Source organism: Osmia lignaria, unplaced genomic scaffold, assembly GCF_051020975.1.
Source record: "Osmia lignaria lignaria isolate PbOS001 unplaced genomic scaffold, iyOsmLign1 scaffold0012, whole genome shotgun sequence".
Taxonomy (NCBI): Eukaryota; Metazoa; Arthropoda; class Insecta; order Hymenoptera; family Megachilidae; genus Osmia; species Osmia lignaria.
The window spans coordinates 1,355,212-1,369,423 of NW_027478166.1; positions in this window are offsets into that span (position 1 = coordinate 1,355,212).

The window sequence follows — 14,212 nt, forward strand, 5'->3', positions numbered from 1 at the left end:
GATCAGATGCGTAGTTCTCGAGATATATCAAGATATTTAAAAGTTCCGAAGCCGCACCAACATAATAGAGATACAGAAACACCGTGGCCCCTTTCTTTGAGATAACTCTGCACTATTGCGAGCTGCAAATGCCACTTCCAGCTTAGCTGTGCAGAAGAAGACCAACAAGAAGATGAAATATCTCGAAATATGTCCGTCAGGCCCCTTCCCTTGAGATAAATCTGCAAATATCTCGGAAACGAAGCGAGCTATGGCAAAATGTTAAGAGACCTTATTTGTAGAGAATTAAGTTTCCTACTTTTTATGTTCTATGATATTATTTGATCAGATGCGTAGTTCTCGAGATATATCAAGATATTTAAAAGTTCCGAAGCCGCACCAACATAATAGAGATACAGAAACACCGTGGCCCCTTTCTTTCAGATAACTCTGCACTATTGCGAGCTGGAAATGCCACTTCCTGTTTAGCTGTGCAGAAGAAGAACAACAAGAAGAAGAAATATCCCGAAATATGTCCGTCAGGCCCCTTCCCTTGAGATAAATCTGCATATATCTCGGAAACGAAGCGAGCTATGGCAAAATGTTAAGAGACCTTTTTGGTAGAGAATGACGTTTCCTACTTTTTATGTTCTATGATATTTTTTGATCAGATGCGTAGTTCTCGAGATATATCAAGATATTTAAAAGTTCCGAAGCCGCACCAACATAATAGAGATACAGAAACACCGTGGCCCCTTTCTTTGAGATAACTCTGCACTATTGCGAGCTGCAAATGCCACTTCCAGCTTAGCTGTGCAGAAGAAGAACAACAAGAAGAAGAAATATCTCGAAATATGTCCGTCAGGCCCCTTCCCTTGAGATAAATCTGCAAATATCTCGGAAACGAAGCGAGCTATGGCAAAATGTTAAGCGACTTTATTTGTAGAGAATTAAGTTTCCTACTTTTTACGTTCTATGATATTTTTTGATCAGATGCGTAGTTCTCGAGATATATCAAGATATTTTAAAGTTCCGAAGCCGCACCAACATAATAGAGATACAGAAACACCGTGGCCCCTTTCTTTGAGATAACTCTGCACTACTGCGAGCTGGAAATGCCACTTCCAGTTTAGCTGTGCAGAAGAAGAACAACAAGAAGAAGAAATATCTCGAAATATGTCCGTCAGGCCCCTTCCCTTGAGATAAATCTGCAAATATCTCGGAAACGAAGCGAGCTATGGCAAAATGTTAAGAGACCTTTTTTGTAGAGAATTAAGTTTCCTACTTTTTATGTTCTATGATATTTTTTGATCAGATGCGTAGTTCTCGAGATATATGAAGATATCTAAAACTTCCGAAGCCGCACCAACATAATAGAGATACAGAAACACCGTGGCCCCTTTCTTCGAGATAACTCTGCACTATTGCGAGCTGCAAATGCCACTTCCAGCTTAGCTGTGCAGAAGAAGAACAACAAGAAGAAGAAATATCTCGAAAAATGTCCGTCAGGCCCCTTCCCTTGAGATAAATCTGCAAATATCTCGGAAACGAAGCGAGCTATGGCAAGATGTTTAGAGACCTTATTTGTAGTGAATTAAGTTTCCTACTTTTTATGTTCTATGATATTTTTTGATCAGATGCGTAGTTCTCGAGATATATCAAGATACTTAAAAGTTCCGAAGCCGCACCACCATAATAGAGATACAGAAACACCGTGGCCCCTTTCTTTGAGATAACTCTGCGCTATTGCGAGCTGGAAATGCCACTTCCAGTTTAGCTGTGCAGAAGAAGAACAACAAGAAGAGGAAATATCTCGAAATATGTCCATCAGGCCCCTTCCCTTGAGATATATCTGCAAATATCTCGGAAACGAAACGAGCTATGGCAAAATGTTAAGAGACCTTTTTTGTAGAGAATTATGTTTCCTACAATTTATGTTCTATGACATTTTTTGATCAGAAGCGTAGTTTTCGAGATATATCGAGATATTTAAAAGATCCGAAGCTGCACCAACATAATAGAGATACAGAAACACCGTGGCCCCTTTCTTTGAGATAACTCTGCACTAGTGCGAGCCGCAAATGCCGCTTCCAGCTTAGCTGTGCAGAAGAAGAACAACAAGAAGAAGAAATATCTCGAAATATGTCCGTCAGGCCCCATCCCTCGAGATAAATCTGCAAATATCTCGGAAACGAAGCGAGCTATGGCAAAATGTTAAGAGACCTTTTTTGTAGAGAATTAAGTTTCCCACAATTTAGGTTCTATGATATTTTTTGATCAGAAGCGTAGTTTTCGAGATATATCGAGATATTTAAAAGATCCGAAGGAGCACCAACATAATAGAGATACAGAAACACCGTGGCCCCTTTCTTTGAGATAACTCTGCACCATTGCGAGCTGCAAATGCCACTTCCAGCTTAGCTGTGCAGAAGAAGACCAACAAGAAGAAGAAATATCTCGAAATATGTCCGTCAGGCCCCTTCCCTTGAGATAAATCTGCAAATATCTCGGAAACGAAGCGAGCTATGGCAAAATGTTAAGAGACCTTTTTGGTAGAGAATGAAGTTTCCTACTTTTTATGTTCTATGATATTTTTTGATCAGATGCGTAGTTCTCGAGATATATCAAGATATTTAAAAGTTCCGAAGCCGCACCAACATAATAGAGATACAGAAACACCGTGGCCCCTTTCTTTGAGATAACTCTGCACTATTGCGAGCTGCAAATGCCACTTCCAGCTTAGCTGTGCAGAAGAAGAACAACAAGAAGAAGAAATATCTCGAAATATGTCCGTCAGGCCCCTTCCCTTGAGATAAATCTGCAAATATCTCGGAAACGAAGCGAGCTATGGCAAAATGTTAAGAGACCTTTTTTGTTGAGAATTAAGTTTCCTACTTTTTATGTTCCATGATATTTTTTGATCAGATGCGTAGTTCTCGAGATATATCAAGATATTTAAAAGTTCCGAAGCCGCACCAACATAATAGAGATACAGAAACACCGTGGCCCCTTTCTTCGAGATAACTCTGCACTATTGCGAGCTGCAAATGCCACTTCCAGCTTAGCTGTGCAGAAGAAGAACAACAAGAAGAAGAAATATCTCGAAAAATGTCCGTCAGGCCCCTTCCCTTGAGATAAATCTGCAAATATCTCGGAAACGAAGCGAGCTATGGCAAAATGTTAAGAGACCTTATTTGTAGAGAATTAAGTTTCCTACTTTTTATGTTCTATGATATTTTTTGATCAGATGCGTAGTTCTCGAGATATATCAAGATATTTAAAAGTTCCGAAGCCGCACCAACATAATAGAGATACAGAAACACCGTGGCCCCTTTCTTTGAGATAACTCTGCACTATTGCGACCTGTAAATGCCTCGTCCAGCTTAGCTGTGCAGAAGAAGAACAACAAGAAGAAGAAATATCTCGAAATATGTCCGTCAGGCCCCTTCCCTCGAGATAAATCTGCAAATATCTCGGAAACGAAGCGAGCTATGGCAAAATGTTAAGAGACCTTTTTTGTAGAGAATTAAGTTTCCTACTTTTTATGTTCTATGATATTTTTTGATCGGATGCGTAGCTCTCGAGATATATCAAGATATTTAAAAGTTCCGAAGCCGCACCAACATAATAGAGATACAGAAACACCGTGGCCCCTTTCTTTGAGATAACTCTGCACTATTGCGAGCTGCAAATGCCACTTCCAGCTTAGCTGTGCAGAAGAAGACCAACAAGAAGAAGAAATATCTCGAAATATGTCCGTCAGGCCCCTTCCCTTGAGATAAATCTGCAAATATCTCGGAAACGAAGCGAGCTATGGCAAAATGTTAAGAGACCTTATTTGTAGAGAATTAAGTTTCCTACTTTTTATGTTCTATGATATTATTTGATCAGATGCGTAGTTCTCGAGATATATCAAGATATTTAAAAGTTCCGAAGCCGCACCAACATAATAGAGATACAGAAACACCGTGGCCCCTTTCTTTCAGATAACTCTGCACTATTGCGAGCTGGAAATGCCACTTCCTGTTTAGCTGTGCAGAAGAAGAACAACAAGAAGAAGAAATATCCCGAAATATGTCCGTCAGGCCCCTTCCCTTGAGATAAATCTGCATATATCTCGGAAACGAAGCGAGCTATGGCAAAATGTTAAGAGACCTTTTTGGTAGAGAATGACGTTTCCTACTTTTTATGTTCTATGATATTTTTTGATCAGATGCGTAGTTCTCGAGATATATCAAGATATTTAAAAGTTCCGAAGCCGCACCAACATAATAGAGATACAGAAACACCGTGGCCCCTTTCTTTGAGATAACTCTGCACTATTGCGAGCTGCAAATGCCACTTCCAGCTTAGCTGTGCAGAAGAAGAACAACAAGAAGAAGAAATATCTCGAAATATGTCCGTCAGGCCCCTTCCCTTGAGATAAATCTGCAAATATCTCGGAAACGAAGCGAGCTATGGCAAAATGTTAAGCGACTTTATTTGTAGAGAATTAAGTTTCCTACTTTTTACGTTCTATGATATTTTTTGATCAGATGCGTAGTTCTCGAGATATATCAAGATATTTTAAAGTTCCGAAGCCGCACCAACATAATAGAGATACAGAAACACCGTGGCCCCTTTCTTTGAGATAACTCTGCACTACTGCGAGCTGGAAATGCCACTTCCAGTTTAGCTGTGCAGAAGAAGAACAACAAGAAGAAGAAATATCTCGAAATATGTCCGTCAGGCCCCTTCCCTTGAGATAAATCTGCAAATATCTCGGAAACGAAGCGAGCTATGGCAAAATGTTAAGAGACCTTTTTTGTAGAGAATTAAGTTTCCTACTTTTTATGTTCTATGATATTTTTTGATCAGATGCGTAGTTCTCGAGATATATGAAGATATCTAAAACTTCCGAAGCCGCACCAACATAATAGAGATACAGAAACACCGTGGCCCCTTTCTTCGAGATAACTCTGCACTATTGCGAGCTGCAAATGCCACTTCCAGCTTAGCTGTGCAGAAGAAGAACAACAAGAAGAAGAAATATCTCGAAAAATGTCCGTCAGGCCCCTTCCCTTGAGATAAATCTGCAAATATCTCGGAAACGAAGCGAGCTATGGCAAGATGTTTAGAGACCTTATTTGTAGTGAATTAAGTTTCCTACTTTTTATGTTCTATGATATTTTTTGATCAGATGCGTAGTTCTCGAGATATATCAAGATACTTAAAAGTTCCGAAGCCGCACCACCATAATAGAGATACAGAAACACCGTGGCCCCTTTCTTTGAGATAACTCTGCGCTATTGCGAGCTGGAAATGCCACTTCCAGTTTAGCTGTGCAGAAGAAGAACAACAAGAAGAGGAAATATCTCGAAATATGTCCATCAGGCCCCTTCCCTTGAGATATATCTGCAAATATCTCGGAAACGAAACGAGCTATGGCAAAATGTTAAGAGACCTTTTTTGTAGAGAATTATGTTTCCTACAATTTATGTTCTATGACATTTTTTGATCAGAAGCGTAGTTTTCGAGATATATCGAGATATTTAAAAGATCCGAAGCTGCACCAACATAATAGAGATACAGAAACACCGTGGCCCCTTTCTTTGAGATAACTCTGCACTAGTGCGAGCCGCAAATGCCGCTTCCAGCTTAGCTGTGCAGAAGAAGAACAACAAGAAGAAGAAATATCTCGAAATATGTCCGTCAGGCCCCATCCCTCGAGATAAATCTGCAAATATCTCGGAAACGAAGCGAGCTATGGCAAAATGTTAAGAGACCTTTTTTGTAGAGAATTAAGTTTCCCACAATTTAGGTTCTATGATATTTTTTGATCAGAAGCGTAGTTTTCGAGATATATCGAGATATTTAAAAGATCCGAAGGAGCACCAACATAATAGAGATACAGAAACACCGTGGCCCCTTTCTTTGAGATAACTCTGCACCATTGCGAGCTGCAAATGCCACTTCCAGCTTAGCTGTGCAGAAGAAGACCAACAAGAAGAAGAAATATCTCGAAATATGTCCGTCAGGCCCCTTCCCTTGAGATAAATCTGCAAATATCTCGGAAACGAAGCGAGCTATGGCAAAATGTTAAGAGACCTTTTTGGTAGAGAATGAAGTTTCCTACTTTTTATGTTCTATGATATTTTTTGATCAGATGCGTAGTTCTCGAGATATATCAAGATATTTAAAAGTTCCGAAGCCGCACCAACATAATAGAGATACAGAAACACCGTGGCCCCTTTCTTTGAGATAACTCTGCACTATTGCGAGCTGCAAATGCCACTTCCAGCTTAGCTGTGCAGAAGAAGAACAACAAGAAGAAGAAATATCTCGAAATATGTCCGTCAGGCCCCTTCCCTTGAGATAAATCTGCAAATATCTCGGAAACGAAGCGAGCTATGGCAAAATGTTAAGAGACCTTTTTTGTTGAGAATTAAGTTTCCTACTTTTTATGTTCCATGATATTTTTTGATCAGATGCGTAGTTCTCGAGATATATCAAGATATTTAAAAGTTCCGAAGCCGCACCAACATAATAGAGATACAGAAACACCGTGGCCCCTTTCTTCGAGATAACTCTGCACTATTGCGAGCTGCAAATGCCACTTCCAGCTTAGCTGTGCAGAAGAAGAACAACAAGAAGAAGAAATATCTCGAAAAATGTCCGTCAGGCCCCTTCCCTTGAGATAAATCTGCAAATATCTCGGAAACGAAGCGAGCTATGGCAAAATGTTAAGAGACCTTATTTGTAGAGAATTAAGTTTCCTACTTTTTATGTTCTATGATATTTTTTGATCAGATGCGTAGTTCTCGAGATATATCAAGATATTTAAAAGTTCCGAAGCCGCACCAACATAATAGAGATACAGAAACACCGTGGCCCCTTTCTTTGAGATAACTCTGCACTATTGCGACCTGTAAATGCCTCGTCCAGCTTAGCTGTGCAGAAGAAGAACAACAAGAAGAAGAAATATCTCGAAATATGTCCGTCAGGCCCCTTCCCTCGAGATAAATCTGCAAATATCTCGGAAACGAAGCGAGCTATGGCAAAATGTTAAGAGACCTTTTTTGTAGAGAATTAAGTTTCCTACTTTTTATGTTCTATGATATTTTTTGATCGGATGCGTAGCTCTCGAGATATATCAAGATATTTAAAAGTTCCGAAGCCGCACCAACATAATAGAGATACAGAAACACCGTGGCCCCTTTCTTTGAGATAACTCTGCACTATTGCGAGCTGCAAATGCCACTTCCAGCTTAGCTGTGCAGAAGAAGAACAACAAGAAGAAGAAATATCTCGAAATATGTCCGTCAGGCCCCTTCCCTCGAGATAAATCTGCAAATATCTCGGAAACGAAGCGAGCTATGGCAAAATGTTAAGAGACCTTTTTTGTAGAGAATTAAGTTTCCTACTTTTTATGTTCTATGATATTTTTTGATCAGATGCGTAGTTCTCGAGATATATCAAGATATCTAAAAGTTCCGAAGCCGCACCAACATAATAGAGATACAGAAACACCGTGGCCCCTTTCTTCGGGATAACTCTGCACTATTGCGAGCTGCAAATGCCACTTCCAGCTTAGCTGTGCAGAAGAAGAACAACAAGAAGAAGAAATATCTCGAAAAATGTCCGTCAGGCCCCTTCCCTTGAGATAAATCTGCAAATATCTCGGAAACGAAGCGAGCTATGGCAAAATGTTAAGAGACCTTATTTGTAGAGAATTAAGTTTCCTACTTTTTATGTTCTATGATATTTTTTGATCAGATGCGTAGTTCTCGAGATATATCAAGATATTTAAAAGTTCCGAAGCCGCACCAACATAATAGAGATACAGAAACACCGTGGCCCCTTTCTTTGCGATAACTCTGCACTATTGCGAGCTGCAAATGCCACTTCCAGCTTAGCTGTGCAGAAGAAGAACAACAAAAAGAAGAAATATCTCGAAATATGTCCGTCAGGCCCCTTCCCTTGAGATAAATCTGCAAATATCTCGGAAACGAAGCGAGCTATGGCAAAATGTTAAGAGACCTCTTTTGTAGAGAATTAAGTTTCCTACTTTTTATGTTCTATGATATTTTTCGATCAGATGCGTAGTTCTCGAGATATATCAAGATATTTAAAAGTTCCGAAGCCGCACCAACATAATAGAGATACAGACACACCGTGGCCCCTGTCTTTGAGATAACTCTGCACTATTGCGAGCTGCAAATGCCACTTCCAGCTTAGCTGTGCAGAAGAAGAACAACAAGAAGAAGAAATATCTCGAAATATGTCCGTCAGGCCCCTTCGCTTGAGATAAATCTGCAAATATCTCGGAAACGAAGCGAGCTATGGCAAAATGTTAAGAGACCTGTTTTGTAGAGAATTAAGTTTCCTACTTTTTATGTTCTATGATATTTTTCGATCAGATGCGTAGTTCTCGAGATATATCAAGATATTTAAAAGCTCCGAAGCCGCACCAACATAATAGAGATACAGAAACACCGTGGCCCCTTTCTTTGAGATAACTCTGCACTATTGCGAGCTGCAAATGCCACTTCCAGCTTAGCTGTGCAGAAGAAGAACAACAAGAAGAAGAAATATCTCGAAATATGTCCGTCAGACCCCTTCCCTTGAGATAAATCTGCAAATATCTCGGAAACGAAGCGAGCTACGGCAAAATGTTAAGAGACCTTTTTTGTAGAAAATTAGGTTTCCTACTTTTTATGTTCTATGATATTTTTTGATCAGATGCGTAGTTCTCGAGATATATCAAGATATTTAAAAGTTCCGAAGCCGTACCAACATAATAGAGATACAGAAACACCGTGGCCCCTTTCTTTGAGATAACTCTGCACGATTGCGAGCTGGAAATGCCACTTCCAGTTTAGCTGTGCAGAAGAAGAACAACAAGAAGAAGAAATATCTCGAAATATGTCCATCAGGACCCTTCCCTTGAGATAAATCTGCAAATATCTCGGAAACGAAGCGAGCTATTGCAAAACGTTCAGAGACCTTTTTTGTAGAGAATTAAGTTTCCTACTTTTTATGTTCTATGATATTTTTTGATCAGATGCGTAGTTCTCGAGATATATCAAGATATTTAAAAGCTCCGAAGCTGCACCAACATAATAGAGGTACAGAAACACCGTGGCCCCTTTCTTTGAGATAACTCTGCACTCTTGCGAGCTGCAAATGCCACTTCCAGCTTAGCTGTGGAGAAGAAGAACAACAAGAATAAGAAATATTTCGAAATATGTCCGTCAGGCCCCTTCCCTTGAGATAAATCTGCAAATATCTCGGAAACGAAGCGAGCTACGGCAAAATGTTAAGAGACCTCTTTTGTAGAGAATTAAGTTTCCTACTTTTTATGTTCTATGAGATTTTTTGATCAGATGCGTAGTTCTCGAGATATATCAAGATATTTAAAAGCTCCGAAGCTGCACCAACATAATAGAGGTACAGAAACACCGTGGCCCCTTTCTTTGAGATAACTCTGCACTATTGCGAGCTGCAAATGCCACTTCCAGCTTAGCTGTGGAGAAGAAGAACAACAAGAATAAGAAATATTTCGAAATATGTCCGTCAGGCCCCTTCCCTTGAGATAAATCTGCAAATATCTCGGAAACGAAGCGAGCTACGGCAAAATGTTAAGAGACCTTTTTTGTAGAAAATTAGGTTTCCTACTTTTTATGTTCTATGATATTTTTTGATCAGATGCGTAGTTCTCGAGATATATCAAGATATTTAAAAGTTCCGAAGCCGCACCAACATAATAGAGATACAGAAACACCGTGGCCCCTTTCTTTGCGATAACTCTGCACTATTGCGAGCTGCAAATGCCACTTCCAGCTTAGCTGTGCAGAAGAAGAACAACAAGAAGAAGAAATATCTCGAAATATGTCCGTCAGGCCCCTTCCCTTGAGATAAATCTGCAAATATCTCGGAAACGAAGCGAGCTATGGCAAAATGTTAAGAGACCTCTTTTGTAGAGAATTAAGTTTCCTACTTTTTATGTTCTATGATATTTTTCGATCAGATGCGTAGTTCGCGAGATATATCAAGATATTTAAAAGTTCCGAAGCCGCACCAACATAATAGAGATACAGACACACCGTGGCCCCTTTCTTTGAGATAACTCTGCACTATTGCGAGCTGCAAATGCCACTTCCAGCTTAGCTGTGCAGAAGAAGAACAACAAGAAGAAGAAATATCTCGAAATATGTCCGTCAGGCCCCTTCCCTTGAGATAAATCTGCAAATATCTCGGAAACGAAGCGAGCTATGGCAAAATGTTAAGAGACCTGTTTTGTAGAGAATTAAGTTTCCTACTTTTGATGTTCTATGATATTTTTCGATCAGATGCGTAGTTCTCGAGATATATCAAGATATTTAAAAGTTCCGAAGCCGCACCAACATAATAGAGATACAGAAACACCGTGGCCCCTTTCTTTGAGATAACTCTGCACTATTGCGAGCTGCAAATGCCACTTCCAGCTTAGCTGTGCAGAAGAAGAACAACAAGAAGAAGAAATATCTCGAAATATGTCCGTCAGGCCCCTTCCCTTGAGATAAATCTGCAAATATCTCGGAAACGAAGCGAGCTATGCCAAAATGTTAAGAGACCTTATTTGTAGAGAATTAAGTTTCCTACTTTTTATGTTCTATGATATTTTTTGATGAGATGCGTAGTTCTCGAGATATATCGAGATATTTAAAAGTTCCGAAGCCGCACCAACATAATAGAGATACAGAAACACCGTGGCCCCTTTCTTTGAGATAACTGTGCACTATTGCGAGCTGCAAATGCCACTTCCAGCTTAGCTGTGCAGAAGAAGAACAACAAGAAGAAGAAATATCTCGAAATATGTCCGTCAGGCCCCTTCCCTTGAGATAAATCTGCAAATATCTCGGAAACGAAGCGAGCTATGGCAAAATGTTAAGAGACCTTTTTTGTAGAGAATTAAGTTTCCTACTTTTTATGTTCTATGATATTTTTCGATCAGAGGCGTAGTTCTCGAGATATATCAAGATATTTCAAAGTTCCGAAGCCGCACCAACATAATAGAGATACAGAAACACCGTGGCCCCTTTCTTTGAGATAAGTCTGCACGATTGCGAGCTGGAAATGCCACTTCCAGTTTAGCTGTGCAGAAGAAGAACAACAAGAAGAAGAAATATCTCGAAATATGTCCATCAGGACCCTCCCCTTGAGATAAATCTGCAAATATCTCGGAAACGAAGCGAGCTATTGCAAAACGTTCAGAGACCTTTTTTGTAGAGAATTAAGTTTGCTACTTTTTATGTTCTATGATATTTTTTGATCAGATGCGTAGTTCTCGAGATATATCAAGATATTTAAAAGCTCCGAAGCTGCACCAACATAATAGAGGTACAGAAACACCGTGGCCCCTTTCTTTGAGATAACTCTGCACTAGTGCGAGCCGCAAATGCCACTTCCAGCTTAGCTGTGCAGAAGAAGAACAACAAGAAGAAGAAATATCTCGAAATATGTCCGTCAGGCCCCTTCCCTTGAGATAAATCTGCAAATATCTCGGAAACGAAGCGAGCTATGGCAAAATGTTAAGAGTCCTTTTTTGTAGAGAATTATGTTTCCTACAATTTATGTTCTATGATATTTTTTGATCAGAAGCGTAGTTTTCGAGATATATCGAGATATTTAAAACTTCCGAAGCCGCACCAACATAATAGAGATACAGAAACACCGTGGCCCCTTTCTTTGAGATAACTCTGCACTAGTGCGAGCCGCAAATGCCACTTCCAGCTTAGCTGTGCAGAAGAAGAACAACAAGAAGAAGAAATATCTCGAAATATGTCCGTCAGGCCCCTTCCCTTGAGATAAATCTGCAAATATCTCGGAAACGAAGCGAGCTATGGTAAAATGTTAAGAGACCTTTTTTGTAGAGAATTAAGTTTCCTACTTTTTATGTTCTATGATATTTTTTGATCAGATGCGTAGTTCTCGAGATATATCAAGATATTTAAAAGTTCCGAAGCCGCACCAACATAATAGAGATACAGAAACACCGTGGCCCCTTTGTTTGAGATAACTCTGCACTAGTGCGAGCCGCAAATGCCACTTCCAGCTTAGCTGTGCAGAAGAAGAACAACAAGAAGAACAAATATCTCGAAATATGTCCGTCAGGCCACTTCCCTTGAGATAAATCTGCAAATATCTCGGAAACGAAGCGAGCTATGGCAAAATGTTAAGAGACCTTTTTTGTAGAGAATTATGTTTCCTACTTTTTATGTTCTATGATATTTTTTGATCAGACGCGTAGTTTTCGAGATATATCGAGATATTTAAAAGTTCCGAAGCCGCACCAACATAATAGAGATACAGAAACACCGTGGCCCCTTTCTTTGAGATAACTCTGCACTATTGCGACCTGCAAATGCCACTTCCAGCTTAGCTGTGCAGAAGAGGAACAACAAGAAGAAGAAATATCTCGGAATATGTCCGTCAGGCCCCTTCCCTTGAGCTAAATCTGCAAATATCTCGGAAACGATGCCAGCTATGGGAAAATGTTAAGAGACCTTTTTTGTAGAGAATTAAGTTTTCTACTTTTTATGTTCTATGATATTTCTTGATCAGATGCGTAGTTCTCGAGATATATCAAGATATTTAAAAGTTCCGAAGCCGCACCAACATAATAGAGATACAGAAACACCGTGGCCCCTTTCTTTGAGATAACTCTGCACTATTGCGACCTGCAAATGCCACTTCCAGCTTAGCTGTGCAGAAGAGGAACAACAAGAAGAAGAAATATCTCGGAATATGTCCGTCAGGCCCCTTCCCTTGAGCTAAATCTGCAAATATCTCGGAAACGATGCCAGCTATGGGAAAATGTTAAGAGACCTTTTTTGTAGAGAATTAAGTTTTCTACTTTTTATGTTCTATGATATTTTTTGATCAGATGCGTAGTTCTCGAGATATATCAAGATATTTAAAAGTTCCGAAGCCGCACCAACATAATAGAGATACAGAAACACCGTGGCCCCTTTCTTTGCGATAACTCTGCACTATTGCGAGCTGGAAATGCCACTTCCAGTTTAGCTGTGCAGAAGAAGAACAACAAGAAGAAGAAATATCCCGAAATATGTCCGTCAGGCCCCTTCCCTTGAGATAAATCTGCATATATCTCGGAAACGAAGCGAGCTATGGCAAAATGTTAAGAGACCTTTTTGGTAGTGTAAAGTCGCGGAGTTCTCTCTCTCACTGAGTCCTCGGCGTACTTTATGAAATGTGATCTACGTTGTCAGGTAGATAGAGGTTCTCACTTACCTTTCGCTGGGTTGGGTAGAACCTATCTATGGACTGAACCTGTGGTGTGTGTGTCGTCCAAGTGTTGGAGCGGTAGGGTAGATGTTCGAGTGAAGATCACGCACTTTCGATCACAATGAATGTTTATTCGTAACTGGTACAGTTCTTGATTCGCGCACGGTTACAATCGAGTCTTACAGAATCTTGCTCTGTCGAAGCCCTGAGCTTCGTAGCAGAGTCATAAACGCTAGACTTAGTTAATTTATCGATATTACCGGAATCTTGCTCTGTCGAAGTACTGGGCTTCGTAGCAGAGTCGTGTAGATTCTAGAGTATCGAACTCTGAACGGTACTTCGCGGATTATATTCGCGGATTTTGGTACTTGTACTTGAATTTCGAACTGCGCCTACGAGAACTTCTTACGAGAACTATTGGTAAAATTGACTGTGTACGGGCGGGCCCGGTCGCGTTATTTTATATTGATAAATGAGGTCGACATTTGATTTGGCAATTCGGGTGAACCACCTCATTCGGATCGTCAGCGTTCTCGCCGTACGACGACCCGGCTGAGTTGCTCACTCAGAATTTGCGGAACGATGAATTTGGATGGTGCAATGGAAGTTTAAAGAATTTGGTTGATGAAATAGGAGTTCCAAGAATGCGTCGTAGGACGTGACAATACATATGTTGTACTGATTTGAATTGTGAAATCGATTACAAAATTAAGGAAATTTATGTTTATTTATATGTATATAGAATGCGTCACAGGACGTGACACCTGGCCGCCTAGATTGTTGCATATCGGTACGATATCAACAAGTAGATTTGAAGAGAAAAAAAAAGATTTTGAGCAGTTATATTTGTCCAAATTCATAGTTTCTACCTTTATGAGTTAGATGAGGTTTTACAGATTTGAGGTGAGTGTAATTACAATATTTTATTAGTTGGTGTGGATTTGTTGCGCTGAGTAATTTTGTT